At 37.1% G+C, this 24,016-nt stretch overlaps 1 protein-coding gene and 1 pseudogene across 10 annotated transcripts in view; both read right to left on the bottom strand.

The window, feature by feature from the left end:
- The window catches only part of ROBO2 (roundabout guidance receptor 2), a 557,240-nt gene that overhangs the window by 363,605 nt on the left and 169,619 nt on the right, over positions 1-24,016 (bottom strand). The gene's annotated exons all lie outside the window — the stretch shown is intronic.
- Positions 11,199-13,090, bottom strand: LOC107528585 (large ribosomal subunit protein eL30 pseudogene; annotated as a pseudogene).

The raw sequence follows: 24,016 nt of genomic DNA, 5'->3' as shown, positions 1-24,016 counted from the left end.
AAATATACCTGACAAATGTCACTGGGCAATGTCATTACCAGTTAACCGGCACCAGGTCCTTCGAACAGATGGTATAGCCACGGCTTTTCAGAAGGGAGGCCGGCTAATTTCAGCCACCTCCCCATGAAAAGGATATGAAATAAAATTGGCTCCATGTCACTCAAATATGACAGTACTTTGGATTTCTCCCCCATGATGTTTTTTAGCCTTGAGGCAGATATGACAGGCGCCTTATTAAATTCCAAAAATAAATGTGGAGCAAGAAGGAAGCGCTTTCCAATGAGACATCCAACTTGTTAAAATGTAACACGCATAACGCTTGGCTCATTTTATTTTTAGCCGCCATCCTCATCATTTTAAATAAAAAAGGAAACATAATATTTGTTCCATAAATTAAGCAAAATTAGTCCAATGATCTTTCTTTGATGAAAATTAGCTATTCATTTGTTCACATGTAGGTAAGTTAAGATTTCCCAAAATATCTCCATCAATCTGTATTTTAACATCCCCCCATCTATCTCCTAACAATTCCTTAGGCAAACCCGCTGATATTAATGGATCCCTGCCTTTGTGCACGCTATACATTTCATATTCATGTTTTTGTCTCTCAAATTATTACAGTCCTACCTAGGTCCAGCAGTTTGATTCCCACCACCGTTTCCTGATATCCACCCTCTTCCCCGACACCATCATAAGTTTTCACTCCTCTTCCTAAGTTCTTAAAATACACGTCTTGTTCATCTGTTTAGCAAGGCATTGATTTATTCTGCCGCATATGTTAATCAATCTCCTCAACTGGAAACATTTTTATTCTATTAGGTTGCCTTTGTGGAGAAAAGGAGTCTTTATCTACCCTTACATAACTTACAGTATATAGTACATGTTACTGACTCAATAAAGTGTTTAAAAAAAGACATGACCAATTACATATTTCATAATGATACAATCACTATTGTTTCTTCACTGTTTTACTACTATGGGTCCAAGTAATTTGGATACCTGATAACAAGGAGCAATCCAAATTTTAATACCCAATATGAGTGTATTCTGTCCTATAAAAATACAGCAGAATTTCAGAATCTGGTTCTTGTCTTCAAGGAGCTTTCAGCTGGAGTGCAGAGACTAGGCTTTGAGGAAAATGCTGGGGAAACCTCTATGAACCATTCCACATGACAATAAAAACTGGCATCTACCTTGGTGTTAAGAATATCTAAAGAACTTTTAATGCATTATTTAATATTAAAACTTTCCTATAGAAGAAGCAATGCTAGCCCGTGTTATAGATCAGAAAACAGAGATTCGGGGAAGTTAAATCACTTGTTCAAGACCACATGCCTGACATTAAGTGACAATGCTGGGTTCAAGCTCAGGCGTGTTAATGACAAAAACCATGAATTATGCACCTTCAGTTACTCCACAATTTCACAAAGCACAAATGCATCTCCCAAGGAACTGAAGGAGGGAGACTGGACTGGCAAAACCACACACTGCATGCAGAACATTCGCTCCAGTCAGTCAGACGACTTTCTTCCATGCACTCATGTCTGAGGAACTGAGCCACCATTCTCCATGTCCAGCTCCAGGGAGCTCTAGCAGAGCCCACTTCCCCCAGACTGGGTGTCTGACAGATTCCCCTAAGGCTTTCCACGTCCCAGGAACAGTGATCATGTAGGTCTTTAATCAGCCCCAGGGTACAGATAGCAATCATGATCCAAATAACGATTTAAAGGGCTAAAACTGAGCTTATTTTATTTTTACCTGGTTCTATTGTCTTAAAAATATTTCTCATGGGACAAGCAAATTAATATTTTGCATATGGTCATATGCAACCTGAAATGTGTTATGCAAACCATCATTATTATCTAGAAATAAAAATAAGGTTAATGCAAGATCAAAAAGATGGGAGGGGCTTTGGTATAACTAGAATCTTTCAAAGTGTCTGTTGCAACATCCTAGATCAGAAACGTATTAAGACTGGTTGGAGCAGGTTCTTCTCACTCACCGTCTGCCTCCCTCTCTGTCTCTCTCTCTCCCCCCCCCCCGCCCCGTCTCTCCCTCTCTTGCTCTCTCTTTCCTTCTCTCCCCTCCTCTCTTTTTTAATTTGATGCTCTTTCTTTCATTAAATTAATTTCAAAACATGTAACATCTTAAAACATCAAGGCACATTATAATAAGCCATATATAACCTTCCACATTGAAGAGTGCATACAATTTGAAGGTCCTTCCTTAGATACAAAAAAGAAGGCAGCAGACTTGTTAATAATATGTTTTTTAAAAAAGCAACACAGAAAGATCCCATCAGCTACTCTCTCCTCTGCCTTAGATTTTACTTTCCATGTTGAACTCTGTTTCTGTTCTTCCATCTACATTTATTCTCCCTTTCCTGTTGAAGCTCAACAAGAAAGCTGTTTCAAAAAAGAGCATTTGCTGTTTACGCCACCCTCCTGTAAACAAGCCGTGTCGCTGTTGATATGATGCCACATCTACAGCCAAGCTGGATGCAAAGGAAATTCCCACACACTTAAGAAACTATTCCAGTAAACTGCAAAACAGAATATATTCTGGGTAACAACATCAAGGGGATGTTTGCCTCTCTACTGAATACCTTCCCATACCTTAGATTTAAGTTGTTGTATCTACACGATTCTCTTTCTTTTCAGTCAAAGGTTTTAAAACAGAATAGGTCCCACAAAAAAGCTTTTGTTTGCCAAAACTTTGGTTAGAAAACTAAGCTTTAGCATAAAGGAACCTGGAGAGGGAAGGATGCTACTATCTCTTCAGCCAAATGCCATGATTTGGTCTTTTGGTTATATTTTAAGTTCTTAGATTCTTTTTTTTTCCCCCTGACACAAATATAAATGTATCCAATCTTGCTTAAAATGTGTGAATCTTTAACACTAACAGCACCTGCCAACTGCAATCCATAAGGCAATATATATTTCAGCATGGATCTGAGCGCTCTCTTAGTATAAAAATAAAAGAAAATCAAAATAGGTTGCTGAAAGAAAGTGCTTGTTTCCACCTGCTAGCAAAATATCTACAAAGTAGTTCACAAATTTGGGCTTGGTAAATGTCTGTGTTTATCATCAAATCTTCTGATAATAATAAAGAAGAGACTGTTCAACCGTCACTGAAATAGGCCAAGCTGCGGACGGACTCCTCACGCACTTGGTATTTTAGATTCCAACCACATGTAGGAAAGACTGATACAAATGGATGATCTTTTCTTGATACTTACTTTGCTTCTTGGTATTGATTAATCATACTGCAGTGTGGAAAGCCCCGATTAGAGGTCAGAAGATTGATGTTTTTATACTAGCTTCTCCACTATTTATTTCCTGTGTGAGCCTGCCACCTGACTTAACTTGTCTGCACCCCAATTTTCTCCTCTGTCAGCTGAGATTTGTAATGATTTACCTCTGCTCTTATGAAAGTCAAATGGATAATGCTTATTGTTTTTGTTTATTATAGCACCGTTTCTGTCAACACACTATAGAAAGGCATCTAAAACGTAAAGTTTTAACGCAAGTTAGTGCTTTCCTTAAACAGCAAATGCTGATTTTGAATGAAACCAGAAAATCAAAATGAAAGTTGGCTATTTTCTTATTATAATCATTATACTTTCTGATTTGCCCACTTTATTGTTTGTGTCAAAATTAGAAATAGAAAGATGAGATCATTATTTTGTTAATATCATTAAAAAAAAAAAGGAAAATATTCACAGTGCTTCTATTTCACCAGCCTTCCAGGGTGTTCGGTAGTTAAAATCTGACTTATGAGCACACAGGACTTTTGGATAATTCACTTCATCCAGCCTTTCATATGTTACTATTACTGTCTTTGACGACCAGTAAAGAGTTTGGTGAATGCGTCCATCTATAAAATGCTAATTGACACACAAATGGTCAAATATGTAAAAAGTAAAGAGATTTACGTATAAAAACAGAAGCACTTTATTTAATTACTCATCAAAACTTTTTATCAAAATATGCTTTCATGGAGTTTGTGAAATATTTTCATTTGAATTTTTAGACCAGTTGATCACACCTGACCTCTCAGCTAATAATCAGGAAAAACAAAATAGCAAAGCGCAATTGTAAATAGTGTCGCTGGTTAAATTTAAAATTATCACTGTGGTGATCATTTTTTGGTTGTGTCTGTTTGCTTACAATTTCATTTGAAGCCTGGGCAGCCATGTAAAGTTATATTCTGTAATTTCCTTAAACACATCCATTTAGCTTTCATTGTCCCTCTCTTATCTGGGTAGAGATTAGTAGCCCATCCTCTATAAACATATCGACATTTCTTAAAGTAAATAAAGGAATATAAAAATTTTATTTAAAACTATATATTTTCAGGGACACTAGGAATGTTATGGACCTTCTCAGATTATCAACAACCTCCTCTATGTACAAGGAGAAGAGAAAATGAGAATATTCTAGTGTAAAAGTCTGTGTCACTAAGATACGCCTGCATTGTACATAGTGGATACTGAACACACATGGGCACAAAGTACCTGCTGCTGATTAAGGTGGCGCCTGTCTGCTTAAAAAACACCAAAGCTAAACAAATTTTCTTTAGAAAGAAATAGAAATTACGATTATTATGAGCAATAGAAAAGTAGCTTAGTCTACTAAATAAAACGTATCTCTAAAAAAGAAAATTAGATAGAAAATATGGTTAAAGTTAAAATTAAAAACAAATATTTAGAAATACAGTAAATGTCCTTCACTTGAATATTTTCATTAGAATTCATATTAATTCAAAAACAAAACCATTCAGAAAAATTTAACCCATAATTATTCCTAATAAAATTGGGAAAAAGGAAAGCAGTAATAGTGAAATGGACTTTGTTTTCATGGCAAGTGTTATCAAAAAGGCACAGAATGTTAATACCAGATTATTCTAGCAGAAAGAATTTTAATTATCCAAATGAATGCTTTTGAATTACATTTTATTTTTGGCAGAAAGCATGATAGAAATATTTTAAAATAAATATTCTTAAATCTCTGAGACTTCCCGTTTCATATATAATTGAACTGATTCTTTTGCCGATATTTAATATCACAAGTTTTTGGTACTGCATTAAAAAAGAATATTTAAAAGTATCATTGGTTCAAGTTCATATTTTATATTGAGATAAATTCTATTCCAATCACTAATATCTTTTTCTAATTATAATTATATTATTGAATTTATACAAATTTAGAGCTGGACAAGGCTCATACAACATTTCTTCAGTTTTAGAGATTAAAAAGATTCGTATTTATACTCTTCTGTTTTTCATGTCTAGACATTTTATGTGAGATATTTTTCTCTTAGCTATGTTGTATATTTTAATAAAGCTTACTTAAATATTATTTATCATAATACATTATATAATCTATCCAAATGTAATAGTCTTCCCCCCCCGTTGGTCATTTTTTTGGAAGACACAATAACAGCCCTTTCAGTTTTATTTAATTGACCTATTCTGCCTCTTCTAATTCAAATACTTCAATCACCAAATGCATCACTTTTGCATGTTACAGTGGAAGAAATATATCCACAGTGCTGAAATCCATGCACTCTCTAGAAGCCCCAGTCTGAGGGAAGGCCACTTCTTCCATCGAAGCTGATGTCATCCACCCAAGCACCACAGAGCTGATCCCAAAAGTCCCCAACCAATAACCATAAAAGCCCCGACATTAAGAAGATAAGCTCTAAAGAGACACTGTTTGAACCTTTGTCATTGAATTTTTAATTCTGTTTCTTTTCCAATAAACTCGTCCCATCTGATGAGTTGCCCAGGAGTGACTATTGCAAAGCAGTTACATCGGCCGACATGGAACTCACAAAAGGAACAAGGTTAAGGAGATTGCACGTTTAATTGAAAAATATTAATAAAAATGTTACTCCTTTTAAGTGTCTCCCTTCTCTCCTTGGGGGAATAAATGTCCCTTTCATATGCTGGATAACCTTTGAATAGATGCGTCTTTCACTTCAAAGAATGCTCGAGAAAGCAGGTCGTCTCTGTGATTCACTAATTAGATTCTTCTCTGTCCACGTTCACGTTAAATGACCTGGGCATAGTATTTGAAACCACGAGAACTCCACCGCCTGAAAACCAATAACAGATATCCAGGCATGATTAGTACTCAAATATTTGACTGCTCTCTCCTGGAACCTGAGTCCCACTTCATTTTAACATGAACAACAACCCTAGGGGTGCTGAGATGGTGATGCCACAGTCCCAGGGGCAGGAGCGCCAGAAGGGAGGGGAGGTAAGTCAACTTTGATTTCAACAGACGATATGAGAGGTTGCTCTTCTGTGAATTCTGACATTGCCCTGGAATGAAGGAAGGACCCTGTTCAAAGCCAGCCCAGACAATACAATATTAAATATGGAATTTCCAAAGGCAAAAGCCCAAGGTCCCGCAGCTCCAGGAAAGCTAATGGTCCTCTCCCCAGTTAGGCTGTAAGAAGCAAATGACAAACTCAGAACTAACCTGACTATGAAATACAAGGACTTTCTTCAGGGATATATTTAAATCCCAAGGTTGTTGCTTAAATTATTTTTTTAAACAGAAACACAAACATAATATGCATATTTTTAAACTGTGCAAATGTTAATTTATACATGTGTTTATATTGGGGGTTCACTAAGATAGATCTTCTGTATAGATGTCAAGAGCCAAATGAATGTTAGTTTCATTAAAGTATTGTTTTTCTTGAAAAAATTAAGTTAAATAACAAGAATTAATTGCTCACATTATTTCTATAATAATATAAAAATCTGATCATTTACATTAATTTAAAACATAAAAACTGATATAAACTGTAACACAGAAAGCCTGTGGAGCAGCTGCTGCTTTTGTCCTCTGACACCAGGGCCTAGCAGTGCACTCCTGTAAATCACACTCCCTCTACCAACGCAGAGCTGCCTCACACACGAACCTGTAACCCACAGAGCTGCCGAAGACAAAACATGCAAGGGTATTTTCTCATGTTATTTAAATCACATTCCAAGTATAATACAAACAGGCTTCCCCTCATTGATATTACTGAACTGTTCATAATCTTATTGACTTGGAATTTTCAGACATATTAATTGATGAGGCAGCAATCAATCAGATTAGTTATGCAGGGCTCAAAATTGACCGTGAAGACAGGTAAAAGCTATTACATGACCTTGTTGCACACATTTTTACCCTTTCATTTTTCCATAAAAGGAGAGGAAATAAATTCTACTCTTTATATTACAAGAACCAGTCTCAAACACGATGACTAGGATTTGGAAGGTATAGAATGTAACTGTCAGATGCAATCGGTGCTGGTAATAAAAGGCATTGTTTAAATTAAAGGAATATACGATTTAAATATTACATATTATTCTGGCATAAGTCCAGAAGTATGTTGAAAATGATAAGGCAATTCAAATCAACAGACTTTTTCTTTAGCATTTCACTTGATGCTAGAAAGGGGGATCATAAGTCAAACAAAAAATAGTAAGAAATATTTTGAGTTTATAACCTACTGGAAGTCATATACATGCATATTATTGACAACAATAAAAAAACAACAACCGTTCCAAAGTCAAGAAGGGCTAAATAAATCTGATTATAAGCCTGACTGCTGAAGGAGGTTTTTTGATGGGAAAAAAAGTAGAGAGTAAACACAAAGACCACGAGAAAGATAAGCACAGTCTGAAGACTCTTGGAAGGACACTGTATGACTACACTTACAGCTGAGAAAGAGAAATACAGAGATCAGGCTAGAAAGTGTAAACCAAAATTAATTTTAGACTGTAACAAAGAGTAAAAAGCATTTATTTGAGTAAAAGGAGTTTCAGCCTAGGAGATACAAATTCAGGTAGCAGCCTAAATTCAGGTAGCAAGCAAAAGGGGAGGCCAGCTTTTATACTGGAAGTTCCCACCCGGGTTCTCAATTAGGTCCATTTGATGCAAATGAAGTATCCAAATTGTGCAGTTCAAATTGGAAGGGGCCGGTCTCAGTCCATTGTTAGAAAGGAGAAACCAGGGTTTCCCTGCAGATGTTGACTCAGATGGTGTGAACAAGGGGGGATAGTGTGGAAAGCCAAGAGTTCTGAGTTTCTTCCCTGAATACAGAGTATGTGAGGAGCCCTGTCAGCAAATGGCTACTAGACTCTTATTATTCATAAAATTTTAGCCTTCAGTTGACCATGAGGTGTCCATCTCAGTAGATACATTCCTTCTCAGGATCCACATCAAATGAATGTTTCTTCTCGACGTTCACAAAAGGTAGTTAATAGAAAACTTATGGAAAGCTCTGAATGCCATGTGATGAAACCCTGACTGTTTTCTGAGTCCCGAACGTGGGCAATAATAGAGGAAAGACAAAGAAAGGCGCAGATATCAGAAACTTGTAAAAAATAAAATCAATCAAATGCAGCAATTGACTCAAATGAAGGGTCTCTGAACGTTCTAGTTTAGGCTGTGGAGAGATGGCAATGTCACTAATTACAGTGATAAGCTTACAAGGAGTGGCCAGGAAATGCGGGGTTAGATGTGTCAAAATATCATACATTGAGTCTTCACCCTCTGATTAAATAGTTGTAGTATATGTATGTGGGGATATCTAATTGAAATTTTACTTATGTTTAAAGATGTCCTGGGTACAAACACTGGAGGGAAAGAGAATGATTAAGATGGTCCAATTAATCAGCAAATAATTTAGTCACTGTGTTTATTATTTAAGGTGGTATAATGACAAATATTACCTAGTCTCTACCCTCAAGGAATAAATGGGAAAGAAATATATGTAAATAATTATCTAAAATGTAAGGAAAAATGTGATGTGTAGTGAAATAATATGGTGTAAGATGAAAATGATAAAATTCTTTCAACAAAGGGGGGCCAGCACTTGGGAGGATGAGGGTGAGAGCAGTGAAGGAAAGCTTGAAAAGCCCAGAAGTAAGTAACGGGGTACACGGGAGACAGTGAGTGGCTCCCTTGTACTTGGGGTGTGCATGGAAAGAACCCGGAGGATCTTAACTGTCATGCTAGGAAATCTACACTTGAGTCCCCGGCTAACTTGATGTTGGGGAAGTCTTTTAATTACAGTACCTGGTATCAGCCTATAAATCGATCTGGGGAATATCACAGAAAGACAGACCCATCTCCACAGTAGTCCTGGACAGAGGGAACGAAAGCCCGAACCAAGGACGGGTCAGTACTAATAGGAAAAGGAAACGGATGTGACATGAACGACAAAGGGCTTGAGTACCCAGTATTTGCAGGTAGCAGTGCAAAGTGATCTTGACTGAATACTGTGGAAAGGGAATATCCAAATATCCTCATAGAGCTCGGATCATGAATAACATAGAGAATGCTGAGGCCCTAATGTGAAACAGAATCCACAGGACGCGAGGTGCTCGGGAGGGAAGCCAGGACCAGGCCAGGGGAGCGTTAACTAGGGGGCTGTAAGCGAGTGACAAGCACACGCACTGGAGAGACGGGAGCCCAAGGAACCCATATGGCAGGTATTCTCTGCTACAATTTCCACCCCCCCATCATCAGCCTCCCTCAGTCCTGAATCGTTCTCTGTAGCATACAAGTGTGCCACAGGAAGTCTCCTATCTCTGCCATATTTCAGAGCCCACTTTTGGAAAGATAGTATACTCATGTCCTTCTTTCCATATCCCAGTGCCTCAGTCTATTTTCTGGCACAAATTGAAAACCATCCTTTTGAGATATGTCTCTCTTGTGTCTGTGCCCTTCCACTTGCTCTTTCCTCCTCCAGATTCCTCTCCCTCTGATCTTCCTGGAAAACCTCCCCTTTGGTTTCCCATTAAATGCCACCCGCTGAGAGGGGGCATTCCCGGCCATGCCAGCTCACTGGTGCTCCCTGCTCCAGCTAATCTCTACACCATTGTTTTGTTATATTTTTCCATAGGATTTAACCACGACCATTTTCAACTCTACTATTTACATGTTTCCTAATGCACAGTCTCTCTTTCCACCAGCATCAGCTCCATGGCAGCTGGGTGTTTTCTTTCTTAGTCACCTCTGTGTCCTCGGTTGTTCTATCCTTGCCTGATGAGTAACAGGCATGCAATAAGCAGTGGTCGGATGGAAAATCGATGAATTTGGAGAAGAAGGGATGGCACTACAAGGCTGAAGACACAGAGACAACCAAGAGAGTACAATATTACTAAAATCAAGGAAAGAGAAAGGTTCAAGGAGGATTCAGTGGTGATTCATTTTAAAGCTACAGAGAACTAGGACTGAGTAAAGTATTAAAAGACTTTGGAGATGAGTTTCAGTAGAGCCATGAGGACAGACACTGGGATAATCCACCTCCACAAAGTGTCCTGACAAGACAGTGAGTGGGGACAAGTAATCAGTGGACAGAGACCAAATAGAGCCGTCACAGAGAGGAACCGAGGTCAGAGAAACACTCCAGAGAAGGGTGACAGGATGAAAAATAAAACACGGGTTCAGGATTTCACACTGCAAAAGATTAGAACCAAGTCTATCGTTGAGGCTGTACAATAAGAGAAAAATTCAAGATAACATGTTAAGAATTTATAGGTGGAAGGAGATAAAAGATTCTAGCATGGAAGCCTCTATTTTAAAAATTCAAACAATAGAGTAGAGCATTGAAATACCTAATAAAGAGTAAAAGAAACCGAGCAGAAGTCTTAGGAAACCTTATGTTTTAGCTTCACCCTAAGACCTTACAGCCAAAAAATTATATGAACCTATAGAACAGGATGATTTCTAACTAGTGAGAAAGTAATGCACAATTTTAAGTAAAGCAGTATTCTTTTATCAGACATTCCAAGTACATGTTCAATCACACAAATTATTTTCTTCTATTAACTGAAAATCATATTGCATAATTAAGTACACATTTTAGAAACATGCTTGAAATACAACATTAAATAAAAACCTAGAGAGCCTAAAGGTTCACCTAAGGTAGTGATTTTCATCAAAAAGGAAAAAAAAAAAAAAAAAAAAAGGCCTGGCTGGTGTGGTTCAGTGGTAGTGATTTTCATCAAAAAGGGGGGGAAAAAGGCCTGGCTGGTGTGGTTCAGTGGTTGAGCATTGAACCATGCACACAGAGGTTGCTGGCACAATTCCCAGTCAGGGCATATGCCCAGGTTGCAGGCTCAATCCCCAGTAGGGAGCACGTAGGAAGAAGCAGGTCAATGTTTCTCTCTCATCAATGATTCCCTCTCTCTCCCTCTCCTTTCCTCTCTCTCTAAGAATCAATAAAAGCAATTTAAAAAAGAAAAAATTATTTTTGCATTCAAAAAAGCCTAATTTTAAGGAAAACCAGAAATTGTTGTCTGAAATACTTTTTACTAATCAACTGATGGATGTCTTTTCTTGATTTGAAAGGCCTGTGCTTTAGAGAGACTTTAACTTCTCTATAGTTTATGTGGCAGCAAATCTTTCAGTTGTTTCATTAACAGAATTTGAAAAAGAAACCAGTTTTCAGATGAGTACTTCAAGATTTGCCTGAAGAATTCTAATAGAAAAGTAATGTAAAATTAATGTATTCTAATAAATACTCCATTTGACATATCCAATTCTAGTAGTAATATCAGTTTAATTTTCTTTTCCCCATTGCCTTTGGAGGGCCCTATTGCATTCACTTTTGCCTTCAAAGGAATCCAGGTTAACATTACATTTGTAGAGTAACATATGTTTATAATGTTGTTATATGTAGAGTAACTTATGTTTATATTGTTGTTATATTTTAAAAAACAGTCCTACATGGACAATTTAAGTAAATTCTAGAGTTCTCTGACACAGCCAAGTGATGCATTTCCTACCATCAGAGGGAAATCACTTAATGAAGCGCAAGCTTTTTATTCAACAGATAACTCAATAATTTTACTATTATATAAGCTACCTTATACTTTCACCCCTAAAACTAAGAAAATCAGGTTAAAATTTTTTATTGTTGTACAATAGCTCTGAAGTAAAAATAAAAAAATCTAACTATCACACAGGGGATTCTCAGTACAAATTATTAGGAAAAATAGTAATCTCCTGATTTTAATGTGTTAAAATACACATCACTTGAAAGGCACAGAGGTAGTCAGCTCTAGGGAAGGATGGGAGTGCCCTGAACAGCAGCAAGCCCTGGACTCCACTGCCTAATTACTCATGAGCTAATCCAACTTGGCCAATTCATTTAACTTTCCCAAGTCTCTGTTTATTTATTTATTCAATAGTTTCAATAATAATTATGACGCTTTTCTCTGGGATGTTTCTGGAAAGCAAATTAGATGAGGTACATAAAACAATTCCAAACAATACACAGTTACATAATATGGATTAACATCATTCCACGCACACACACAATAACCAATAGGTGTGTGTGTGTTATGTGTCATTTGAGAGCAATGTGTTACAGAAACCATGGTGAATGCTTAGACATTAAAATCAGTTCTCAAATGTGAAAGCAGCTTCTTAGATTGATTTCATTGTTTTAGCAGATAGCTTATCAACAAAGCATGTCAAATGAACTTAGCACATAGAATTTATTTTGAGTCACTTAGACAAACTGCAAGAGAAGTAAAAATGAGCAGTCCAACTATTTTAAAACGTGTGTCCCATTAGCTGTTGTTGGACTGATCAGCTTAACCTGTACTTTTCAATGAAGTAACCTATTCAAGAGAGCAGAAATAATTCAGTCTTTTTGTTTTGTTTTCAAAGAAGCGTTTTTCATGGTTTACTTTTCACCAGTCAGTTCTGGAATGCTTCTAATGATACCAGAATCACTTGGATGAATGACAGCAGTGTGCATGCTCCATAGTGTTCTCCATGCTGTGCACAATTCAATATTATTGCCACTGTAGTGATGGACACCGGCTTGGCCAGCATGGCCTAGTGCTCTACTTCAGATCTCCTTGAGGCTGGACAGTTGCTGGCAAGGATCACCAGCTTTGCTTTGCCTTGTCTGATCATTTTCAGACTACTTGTGCCCCAACGTGTACTTTCTACATTTCATAACAAGTTGCAACTTAAAGTTGATGAACTCCGGTGACTTTTTCATCTTTTTGTGGCCACCACCTTCCTGCTTTTGGTGAGGGACAGCTCCCAACCAAGAGCAGACGCCAATTATGTCTATTATGGATTCATGTCATTGTTTCTCTCTGGGTTTTATTAAAATTTTATTTTTAATCTTCCAAGTAACATTTTAAAATTAAAAAAATATAAATAAGTGTTGTTGAATTAGAGTATCTCCTCTCCAAGCTATGTAATGCAAACCCTCAATAAAATCCTGGAATTATTGCTAGTTTGAATCCAAGAGAGAAAATATTGATGGATGTTTCTGTAAAGAAGCACTTTACCAATTGTTTGAGACTTTGTCAAATATAAAAAATACAGTGTTGGATTTAACTTCAGTCTGGCTTCTCTCCTACACACATCCACACCCATTAACATTTGTGTACAGTTTTCAACACATGATACAGAATATTTGTTATGTCTGTGTTTGCAACAGTGAAGTAATAGAGCTCATAAAAAAAGCTCTACATACATGCAAAAACTAGTTCCACTATTTTGACTGACTTGACAGTCAATGACAGGGTGAGGCATTCGAAAGAACAATCGGGTTATCTGATTGACTTGAATGGATGGTATAACCTGTTTCCTCTCCCTCCTCTACCCCATATGCCACCTCAACTTGATCCCACCTGTCAGTCAAACACATCACACCTCAAACTAGCTTGTACATGTAGGCTTACCTCGGGCAGAATTAGTGAGTGCCATTTTAAAAAGAAGAGTGCCATCATCACAAAATGTGACCTCTGTTATATGTTATCTTTAACTTATTCTTTCTTTGGACATGAGCTGTGCTGGAGTAAGGGCCCATTAGCACTAGAAGATCAAATCTCTAATTATTTTACGAGAATCCTATTTTAAGAGTCCAAATGTGTCAGAATAAAGTTTTTTAATAATTACCTTTTTGAAAATCATGTTCAAACCCATTTATGCCGGTGAGATAACCTATCTGGAAGTATTTTTCTTGGTTGCCCTAAATGGTATCAGAGCTATAAGGTGCACAAAGTCGTATGACTGAATCTTATATGAATATTTTTAAAGACATTTTTAACTGAGGATTATGACCACCTTAATATATAAAATATTGTTATTTTTAGTAAGTATTTCTTGATTTTATTTTTTACTTATGTTTTTGGGTAGTTAAAAATACATTGATTATTACAAAATTGCATACCCGAGTTTTACTTCTTATTAACCAGTATTACCCCAATAAATTTAATTTTCAAAAAGATTTTAAAAATAAAATAAACACGATAATTGAAAAAAATTACTTTGACTATTAAGAGATTAACTTGGATCACTATAAAAAAAAGAAACCCAGAACCTGTGTTTTCAACTACTATAAAAAACAAATTAGAAGGCTAAAGCTTTTTTAATAAAAACCAAATTTGTATTTAAGGTGAAACTTTTTCATTGCATAAAATGGTCAAGAGTTTATTGAATAACATTATAGTTAGGCTGGCATCACAGTTCACGCTGTTTAAGAAAAATCAACTGGGGCAACACCACCCATTTCTAACCGAGCATCCTGTCCTTGTCCATCAGAGCAGCACAAGGAGCCAAAGGAGCAGGCGGGGAGGCCGCTCTGCGCAGTCAGTCCTTGCCCTGCCCCTTGGACGGACGTTTCCGTGCAGGCACCAGGGTCCCCAAGTACCCCTGAGCTGTGTGACTGGGGGAAAGACAAGGCGAGGAGCAGAAAGCAGAAGAAAATAGGGGAAGGGGAGAGAAAGTGCGGGGGGAGAGGAAAACTGCTACCAAAGGAAATCAGAAGGGAACGAGCGGGAAACTGAAGGAAAGGAGCAGACGGCAGACGGGGCGGCCAGGGCCGGGGGAAGGAAACGCTCAGTAGAACCGGCGACAGGGCAGCGACTCCCAGCCTTTCTCGCCTCCACGGCACGTAAACTAATGACTACAATTCTGCGGCACACCAAAAAGTATATTTTTTGCCGATCTCACAAATATAGGTATAATTTTGACTCGTTCACACTGGATGGCTAGTGTGTTGGCTGCTGTCATTTGGTATCTGACAATCTCAGGGAAAAGAGGTCGGTGGCCCTAAGTAGCCAGGTGTTGCATGTTTTAAAAATTCTTGCGACTCACAGGTTGAAAATCACTGTGATAGAGTCACCTTGTTTTACTAGAATAGTAATTTCTTCCTGTTTGTTAATTTGTTAACAAAAAATAAATGGTTATTCCAATCAAATTCTTAACTGAATTTGTTTCTGCTTGTTTAAAAATATCTCAATGTTTCCATGAATATAACATTACATTTATAAAGAATTCATATTATGTTATTTCTTGTAAGTAATGAAGTAGAACTGTAGCCTCAAATTTTCTTATGAGTAATTTTCCAGGTGATAAAGACAGTAGTAATGTGTGATGTCATCTGCTTAACAGTCTCATAACGCATCGCTCTATTCTAATAAAATGAATGTTCCTAAACCCTGAACTTCCCAAGAAATGCTGTCCTAAATTAAACATCATGAACATCTTAGGATGAAATTTGCCTAGCATAAAACCACAAATAGAAATTATATTTCTGTTGAAAGTGAAGATATTTTTTGAAATGTTTATAGCTTTTAAAATATTAGTATAAGCTTACAAGTATTAATTTTGTTTCAATGAAAAAGTCATTTTTATACACTATTACACACAATCATTTGATGGTATGTTCATAATTGATTAAATGCACATAGTATTCCAGCTCTCTATCTCTTCGGTAAATCATTTTTTTTTTAAATCAGGTTAATCAAAAATGACCCACACAGAGCTTTATTTAATTTATTATAGAATTTATGAAAAATGGTTGTCATGGCTGCATGTATACTAAAGAAACTGAACTTTGAAGAACAAAAAGGAAAAAGAAATTAAGAAGACTTCACATAGCCTGGGCAAATAGATGAGTTTCCTCTGAGCAAAAGAATCCAAAAGCTGTCAGAAAGCATAAAACAAGGCTTTGTAATGATTACATATTATGCAGAACTGACTCAATTAGAATCCATTAATGAAAGCAAAACTAGGGAAATATCTTTGAAAAAAATCCATTCTTTATTTTCAATAGAAAAAGTAACATGAGCCTAGAAGCCCCAATAATTCTGTATCTCCCATTAAAAAAATAACATGCCTACAATAAAATTCATTAATCTTGTAAAGAAAAGTCTACATGTATTTTGTCAGATGCCTACTGTAATCCCTAATAGTGAAATGAAATGCTTTAACATACTTCAGAGTGAATAAAAGAGGAATAGATAAAAAATTGTAGCAAATTATTATTTTTAGTAGAATTTAGGTCATGGTTATATGTCAGATCATTATGCTGTTTTCTCTGATTTTGTATATTTTTTTAAATTGTCATAATAAAAAGCAAGAAAAAGGAGACTTAAATGATAAATTAGGCTATTTGTGTTAAATCTGTTCCTAAATTTGAACCTTTCCTCTATTTATGGAATCTTGGGTAACCGAGTGCTATTTATTAATCTTGCAGGCTGCCATCATAGGAATCTTCCCCAGGGAAAAATAAGTGTCTAATAATATAAAGTGTATGTTACCCAGAATCCAGATGGTCAAGAATTTCAAATGGATTCTCCTATCTTTTCTCAAACTAAGATCCTTCCTATTACTTTAGGAGAAAAATATATAAATAAGTAAACTCCTGAGGAGTTTAGGTTTTTAAAATACTTTCCACAAAAATTAGTCAAGTAATAAAAGAAATTTTACAATAAGCTCTATAAGTCACGCAGATTTAATTCAACAATGCGGTAGGTACAACAAGCATTACTACCTATAGTAATAACACTGAAGCACTACAAGACTGTAGTCCAAAGAAAATTAAATGCTGTTCTCTGTGTTTCATAATGCATTTTCTAAGGCAATAAAGACTTCTTAGCAAATGGGTGAGCCCAGAATGCCGTTTGGCACAAATCTTAAATTAGACAAATATCTTTTCCTCAAGTAACCTATAAAATCTACATTTTCTTTATTAGTCTATCTTCCAGCTCTGATATTCAAACCTTTGTGGCTTGTGAAAAACCACATCGACTGTCTTTGAATTTGGACTGCATGGTAAGTAAATTCAGAAACTTGCGTCAGAATCAAAACTCCTTTAACTTTCCTAAGTGAAGGAACTGTCTCCTCACAGGCCCCACTCTGGTAGAAGACACATTAATAAGCAGTGTTAGAGGATATGGTTTACAATTAGTAGTCAAACACAGTGCAGCTACTTTTAAGAAATCTATGTCTCAGTTTCCCAAAAGGATTTTTTTTTTTAATGTTCAAGGGTTAAATACAATGGGGCAATTCCGTTGAAACAAGACAGCACAGATGTCTTTACTACAAGCTTTGCAGAGAGTGTCACAGGCAAATTTCAACCATGGATTTGCAGGAGAAGGCAGAGTAGGTAACATTTGACTCCCTAGCACTTTTGTCAAGGAACAGAGAACAGAGCAGGCAGGTTGGACAGCGAGTGTTCTACAGGACATGGTTCTGGAGAATGTGGGTCTAAACCTCAAAAAGCAAGTTACCATCAACTGTCCATCACCTGAAAACAACGGTTAGTTAGCTCAATGCCTCGTTTAGTTACCCCCTTCCCTTAAGAAAACAGTTAACAATAGTTAGCCTCAGCATCCATTACACATGAATATTCCATACATAGAATTACTGAGGTGACATAAAAAATGTGAGCCCTTGCTAATATGAACTATCAGTGAAGGGAGAGGTCTTCTGACATTCTTTCAAGGCCTATTTTTTGAAAGCTTAAAACTCATTCTTTATAGCTGAACTAGTACAGCTCACAGAATCATCTTTGTAAGTGAAACAGCACAGCTATTGATAAAGCAGATTCACCGAAACTTTCAGCTTAGTAAAAGTAAGCGCTCTGACGGTGGACAGAACGGAAAGAGGGGGCTTCTGCACACTGTTCACCTCAATGATCCTGGAAATCACCTTCCCAGGGTGGAAGGGAACGAGGTCACACATATTCTATTTGATTCTATTTTGACAGGGTGAAGTGTATTACCAAAACAACAGTTCATACATATTTAAAGAGGAAGGAAAGCACTCCTTGGAAGCTACAGCCTTAAGTGCTTTCAACACCAGATGTCTGCTTTTTAATGGGTCTTCTTATTTAGAAGATGAAAATGAAATTAGGAGTAGACCACATTTTCCCACAGAACAAAGGTGCACATTGCATAGAGCAAATGGACCTATCACCATGCTGTCTCATCATTGGCTTAAAATAAAGGAAAAACATATTTAAGTGGGAATACTTTAAATAAAAAATAAAAATTTAATTTATAAATGCATTTATATAAAAATAAAGTTTCTAAAAGCAGCTGTTTCAAATGATCTTAAAAAATTCAAGGGGAATAAACCAATAAAGATGACCTGAAATGAAAAACAGAATCTACTTTGCAAAATAATTCACTCTTACTTGAAAGTTCTTACATTCATTTATATTGAAAAAATGTTAAAAAAATATTTTTTTTAAACCTTCTAGAAAAATCTTTCATCCCTTTGTTACAGTGTTTCTCACTTTGAAAATCCTCTGTGATGTTCAAATTCTCTGACAGTAGGTTCGTACTGAATATATTTCTTTACCAATTTTTGAATAGAGGTGTGTGTGTGTGTGTGTTCAATATAACTTTGGATAGGAGGTTAAGTAAGATAGTGTATTAATATTCTGAATACTATCCTCTTTTAAAAATATATATCTTTATTAATTTCAGAGAAAGGAAGGGAGAGGGAGAGAGATAGAAACATTAATGATGAGAGAGTCATTGATCGGCTGCCTCCTACACGCCCCCGACTGGGGATCAAACCCGCAACCCAGGCATGTGCCCTGATCGGGAATCGAACCCCGATCTCCTGGATTATAGGTAGATGCTCAACAGCTGAGGCAGGCCGACCAGGCAATACTATCCATTTTTTAAAATGCGTATTTTGGACAGCTATTGTGTATCTTCACAGGAATCCCCTTCTTTGGGGAACTCTTAGTTTATAATTCCTGTCCAAACAGCCTTATTTTTACATGTCCCAGTGGACTGGTGCATGACTAGGCCACTTGATTGGGCAGTCTTCATTTTTACTACAGGGCCACACTGTAGGATGAATTATAAGATCAGCCTGGGGGAAGAGAGAGGGAGAGACATAGGTAGACAGACACTGGAGGTAGACATGGCAGTGTCATAGACACAAAGAGGTAGGGGTCTGAATCCTGGTGTTAGGCTCAGCTTCCTCCCAGTGCATTGGATCAGTGACAAACTACTAGCTATAAAACAGCAGCCCGCCTAGGATCCAGGAGATCGGGGTTCGACTCCCGGTCAGGGCACAGGCCGGGGTTGTGGGCTTGATCCCCAGTCGGGGGGGTGCAGGAGGCAGCCGATCAATGATTCTCTCATCATTGATGTTTCTATCTCTCTCCCTCTCCCTTCTTCTCCCTGAAATCAATAAAGACATACTTTTAAAAAACAAAAGCCCTTTTTAGCTTAAACTGGTTGAAGCGGAATTTGTTATAGTTAAGGAAAGACTAGCAAGGAATGCAGTGTAGCCCTGTAAGAGCCGCTTTAAAAGCTTTAAAAGCGCAAACACCGCCTGCCCACCCGGAGCAGGAGCTGGAGCCCAGCGTGCGGGGCCTGGAGCGGCACCCCGCGGGCAGAGCGGCGCCAGGTCAGGGGGCTCGGGGCGAGAGGCGCCCCGCACCGCGAGGACGGCCGGGCGCAGCCAGCTGGGCAGGCAGTGCTCAGGTGACGGATGTTTTCCCTCACAGAAATGTTTAGATCACATAAAGCGAGGTGCCTGGGAAAGCTCGGCCACCGCATGCATAGCGGCTATTAAAAACTGCACTTAATGTTAACTGCTACCTTTGACTCTACCACCTGGATTCTATTTTCCAGGAACCTACATCACCTATTTATTTTTGTCATAGAAAGTGTGTGATTTCTCCTATTATATAACATAATAACACTTGGGATGCAAGTTAAACAATAATTCATCTTTTTCAAAAAGATGAATGGCTAACTGTGTTGTGTAAGACTAAAAGTTCATTAATGTCTAAATGATGAAAGAGATACTAATCTTTCTTCATTAGTCAGGTGAGGTTAGTTACACCTACCGTGAAAGTGTATTCAGAACGTACATGGTTTTAAGTACACATCACTGGAAGATTCCATGGTTCAACTGGAACATGAGGGAAACGTCTCTTTAATCATCTTGACAGGTTTCTGCCTTTATTTTTTTAAAGAATCATTTATAATTTCTATAAAGAATCTAATTGAACTACATTAAAATAGTAGAGATGATACTATTTCAATACTTTAGCTGTATGGAGAAGTGACACATATAAATGAACACCTTTTAATGTACGCAAACCAATGAGTTAAAACAAGTAATGTGAATTAAATAATAGCATTCTGGCAAACTCTTTTATAGTAAAATTTCTAGGAGAAACTATGTTTAGGAGAAAATCTCTAGGAGAAACTATGTCTATATTTTCAGTGGAGGTCTGAACTTAATTGTGTGTGTGTGTGTGTGTGTGTGTGTGTGCCCGTGAAGTTGTCCGTTTGTGAAGAAACACAAGCAGGATTTCTGAGGCCATGTTCTGATCATTTTCGATTGTCATCGGTACTTCGGATCAGATATATCATTGTTCCCATATCACTATAGGATTTTGCCTTAAAGTAATTAAAAGCTAAAACTCTGTAACATTTCACAAATATTTTTAAATGTTCAAAGACCTAAAAAAATTCCTATACATGCCCAGCCAGGCGTGGCTCAGCGGTTGAGCATTGACCTAGGATCCAGGCGATCGGGGTTCGATTCCCGATCAGGGCACATGCCCGGGTTGCGGGCTGCAGCCGATCAATGACTCTTATCATTGATGTTTCTATCTCTCTCTCTCTCTCCCTTCCTTTGTCTGAAATCAATAAAGATATATAAAAAAAAAATTACTACACAATTTGGACTTTTAATATGAACTGAAGTTAGTAAAGGTCGTTAGCATGTATAGGACACTTTCCAATGCTACATCTATTTGATCTTTGCCATAGCTCTGTGATGACATGAGGGCAATTGCTATTACTTAACCATTTTATAAATCAGCAAGCTGATCTTCACAGTAGCTGAATGACTTCCCCAAGGTCCATGATCGGTGGTCAATTACAGAACCACAATTCAAAACTAGTTTTACCCAAATCTATTACCCCCAAAGGAAAGTCCCCAGTGCGAGGTATAAATATGTATATATATTTATACATGTACACACAGGGTTTGGTGAAAGTGGGTTTACAGTTGTGAGTACACAAAACAGAGTTTATTCTTGTATTATTATTAATTATTGTATCATTTTCCATATAACAACTGTAAACCTATTTTTGCCCCGCCCTGTATGCTTAGGTAGTCAATATGGTTCTCTCAAAACTTTACTTATAAAAAAGGCTAGTGAGTTTGCTTATGATTATTTAACTAAATTAGGGGGAGGGAAGAGAAGCTGCAAGACAAATGAAAAGCAATAATAATGGGCCCTTTATCCAAAAAGACTGACAAAACCTAATGCTAAAGGTACTGGGAAGGTGAAACTTAGTTCATTCAGAAACACTGGCTTTCAAAGTTTTTAAATAAAAAATTATTATAAAAAACACTTTCAATGTCCCACATTTGGTGTTAGATTCTGGGTTGGGGCATTAAATAAAAATCTATAGTTCTTGATGTCATAGAGCTTATACTCTAGAGAAGAGGTCAGATATCAATCAAACCCAAATAAATGTTTCACTACACACTGCAAGAGCAAATGAAAAGAACAGGGTAAGGCAGCAATTGGAAGGACATCTATAGAGATGTAAAGTTGCAGCTGAGCTCTGAAAGATCAATAAACGTTAGATAAGAAAAGACGAGGGATGGAGAAAATTTCAAGCCTAAGGGAAATGTGTATAAAATACTTTTGTGTGAGAAGTTTGGCATTTTTAAAAAAGCAAGCATGGCCCTGGCCAGGTGGCCCTGTTGATTGAAGCACTGTCCTGTTTGCCAAAAGGCTGTGGGTTTGATCCCCAGTCTGGGCAAATATGGGAGGCAACCAATCATTGTTTCCCTCTCACATCAATGTTTCTCTCTCACTTCTTCCATCTCCTTAAAAAAAATCAATGAAACACATCTTCAGATGAGGATTTAAAAAAAACACACAAGTATGGAGGAGTATGGTAGAGATATGGACTAGATCATGAAGGGCTTTGTTTAAAGAAATTGCTTTTTAATGCCCAGTCCAGTGGGAAACCATAAAAGACAAACGGATTTAATGCATTCATACATGAAGATCAGACCTTACAAATCATCAGTTTAAGCAGAGATATCTATACTCTTAAGTCTGGCTCATAATTTTCTTGCGATCTCAGAAGTATGTATATGTTTATTGCAAAATATATTTTATGCAATTCAAAGCTAAGGCTGATACTGATAATAGGAACTGACAATGTATCTAAAATGGACAAAGTAATTAAATTCAAAATAATGAGATATTAACTCATTTAGATAGAAAACTACTCTTGCCAGAAACATTAATTTACTTTTTGTCTTCTAATGTCCTTTATTATAAATATAAAGTAGGGTTAGGCCTAGACCCTGGGTTTCCAATATGAACCCAAAAGTTGTAGAACTCAACCAGATTAATAAAAGAAAATTCATCTATATTGCTAGCTCACGTGAGTGTAATATCCAAAGCACTATCTCCTATAATTTTTATGTAACTGGTTCCCTTCAGGTGCCATGCTAATAAGCTTGGATCAATTAATAACTGTAATTGAAGCTAAACATAATTAAGCATTTAATTTTGAGCTGTTCAAGTATAATTCCATTAAGGTGTCACATCATGAAACTGGGGCAAAGTAACTGACAACAGATGACCAGGAATAGAAAGCTTCACCATGCAGGGATGCAGGGCTTACTCGGGTTCAAAGCCACGATTACCTGTGCTTATCTTTAAGTTGACAGTAGAAAAATAAAGGGGCCTATGAAGATGTGAATTTCTGATTCTGAGCTTTCCATACTCTAGTCTTCCCTTGACAAGATGCTGTCGTTGAAGGTCTGATGTCAGTTACATAGGGTCTCAATTGGACTTTTAGATTTTTTTTCTAATCCTCAATGGAGGATATTTTTTCCATTGCTTTTCAGAGAGTGGAAGGGAAAGAGAAAGAGAAAGAGAGAATCATCAATGTGAGGGAGACACATATATTTGTTGCCTCCCCCATGCACCCCGACCGGGCCAGTGATCAAGCCTGCAACTGAGGTACGTGCCCTTGGCCGGAATTGAGCCCAGGACCCTTTTGTCCAAGGGCCGACGCTCTAAACACTGAGCCAAACTGGCCAGGGTGATCTTTAGATTTTCATACCACTGCTCTTCCCACTTGACATGGGGGATTTTTAAAATAATACAAAGCAACAAAAATGTATTTGGAGAAAAAAATTATTGGTCTAAACAAAACAAAAAAATAATCAATAATTCCATCTCTTGCCCGGCCGGGCGTGGCTCAGCGGTTGAGCGATCGGGGTTCAATTCCCAGTCAGGGCATATGCCCGGGTTGCGGCTTGATCAGTGACTCTCTTGTCATTGATACTTCTCTTTCTCTCTCTCTCTCTCTCTCTCTCTCTCTCTCTCTCCTTTCCTTTCTCTGAAATCAATAGGGATATATTTTTAAAAAATAATAATAATAATTCCATCTCTTTATGGATAGAAATAGTAACTAGATATCTGGGTAGTTTTGCATGATAGGCTTTTTCTTCCCTGAATATGTGAAATTTTATTTTTGGTCTTTTGTTGTTTACAAACATAAAATAATGCCATCTGGTAGGTTATTACTTTACTAAACAATATTTAGTGTGTTTTTTCCATGTCAATAATATAGAGTTCTAGAACCAAATTTTTAATTTCTATAGAGTATATTATTATACTGTTATACCAAAATTATTTTTAACAACTTATTGTTTTTGGC

The sequence above is a fragment of the Miniopterus natalensis genome, chromosome 6 (assembly GCF_054644295.1).
Source record: "Miniopterus natalensis isolate mMinNat1 chromosome 6, mMinNat1.hap1, whole genome shotgun sequence".
Lineage (NCBI taxonomy): Eukaryota > Metazoa > Chordata > Mammalia > Chiroptera > Miniopteridae > Miniopterus > Miniopterus natalensis.
Note: the sequence above shows the minus strand (reverse complement) of the source record. Positions and strands in the feature narration are given on the sequence as shown.